Source organism: Mytilus edulis, chromosome 1, assembly GCF_963676685.1.
Source record: "Mytilus edulis chromosome 1, xbMytEdul2.2, whole genome shotgun sequence".
Classification (NCBI taxonomy): domain Eukaryota; kingdom Metazoa; phylum Mollusca; class Bivalvia; order Mytilida; family Mytilidae; genus Mytilus; species Mytilus edulis.
In genome coordinates, this window is record NC_092344.1 from 75,168,767 (window position 1) to 75,170,971 (window position 2,205).

The following is a 2,205-nucleotide window of genomic DNA, read 5'->3' on the forward strand; positions in this document are numbered from 1 at the left end:
AGAGCAGGTAACTAAACACTGTACAAGAAACTTACACAAACCTTGTCATAACCGGGATGAGGCCATGTGCTACGTTAAAAGCAAAACAACTAAAATACTGACCTCCGAGGAAAATTAAATATGGAAATTTCCTAATCAAATGGCAAAATCAAAAGCTCAAACACATCAAACAAATGAAAAAAAAAACTGTCCACGTAAGTTACAGTTCCTGGTTTTCTAATGCCACCAGTTGTGGTTCTACAATTTAAATCCATCGAAAAAATACTTCCGGTAATAATGCATCACATACTAGCGGATTTGTAAATACACCTTGTCTCACCATAAGATGTTACCAAGTTTATACATCCCCAGGACAGTACTTGGTAAATACATCTTGTCTCACCATAAGATGTTACCAAGTTTATACATCCCCAGTACAGTACATGCTAAATCATTAAGCCTAATTCAAAGCTGAATATGAAAGTTAGAAATAAAAACCACAATGAATAGACAAGACTATACCAATAGCAACATCATAGACAATGAAAAAGAAAACAACACTATGGAATCACATATAAAAACAGAAACAAACGCAACTGTTCACGAAAGTCTTAAAAAATGGGAATGGATGGAATGCTACAGAAGAACAAGTAGCCCCTTATGCCAGTCATCTAATTCGCGAAAAAAAAACAATGATTAGTCGTATTTCTGTGCTGGCCAATTTATACCTCATATGTTTTATACTTACAAATCAAAGTCATCAGATATTGCTTATTTTATTCTTTATTCAACATCTATTACACTGAATTGGCTGAACAGATTTTGTGCATCAAACAATGAACATTCCGATTGCCACACATTGTATATCTGTTTATTTACTCGGAGAAAGCATAGTTCGTCTACAAATGATTATCCTCCTTTTCTCCCAAAATAATGAAAAAACAATACGTCAGTCACCTCCTTTAATATTTGACTCTAAACTCTCTTTAACTTGATTATAACTTTAACTTTGAAGATAATTTTCTTCTCATCTTCCCAAAATAACATAAAAACAATACCACCAGGGAAACAAAAATATTTTGTTTCATACCATGACCTTCAAAAACTGTATATCTTATCAATATTTACAAATACATATAACATTCAAGTAGTAGGGAACTGTGAATATTGTCAGTTTGTTTTAGATTTATGAGTTTGACTGTCCCTTTGGTATCTTTCGTCCCTCTTTTATCTAAATTGCATCAAAATGCAAAAATCCAATATATGCAGGATGATTAAAGGTCACTCAAATATACACTAGAAAAAAATCTGAAAATAAATAAAAGCAAGGTTTAATCAACATTTGTTACGGCAAAACTTTTGACAAATAAAGATGTTTTAAAATGCTTAGTACAGTTTACAAATTATCTATGGTGCCCTAACAAAATTGGTAAAGATTGTAATGTTTTTTTTTATATAACATGTGACACACTTCAAAGATGACAGATGAAGCTATAAACTACTGTCCACTTATTATAATTGCATTAATTCCGCCTTTGTTTGATTCCATATATGATATATAGATTAACAAGTTATGCAACTGAACGTTGGTCGATGATAGTTATTGTAAAACTAATTGAGGAGTGATTTGAGTGTTCGTCCTCAAAATCGAGTTTTTGGATATTTTGACTTTATACTAGACGCGTATATTTGTGAAATGTCAATTATGGAAACATGCTCTCGTGTAAAATTATAGATACACGAACGATGGAATGCGATTGTGAGAGGTTTTGCTAGCTATTAAACCAGGTTTAATCCAACATTTCCTACATTAGGAAATGCCTGTACCATGCCAGAAATATGACGACAGTTGTTTTCCATTCGATTGGTGTGTTTGATCTTTTGATTTTGCCATTTGATAAGGGACTTTCCTGTTTGAATTTTTCCTAGGAAATTCGGTAGTTTTGTTATTTGAATTTTTGAAGACAGTGTGAAAACGGCATGAGAAAAAAAAACTAAAGTCGATCTAGAAAACAGAACATAAAAAAACATGAAGACATTACAACATGTATGCAGTTCAACTTCCAAATTTGTATTGCAGTTGTACTACCGGGCATTTCTAAACGGGCCAGGAGCACAAGACAGAAACATGTCTGTCGTTATTGGTTAAAATGTATCATGGAATAGTATTTCAATTACACCATAAAAATTTATACTTTTATATCAATGATTATTAGTAAATTATTT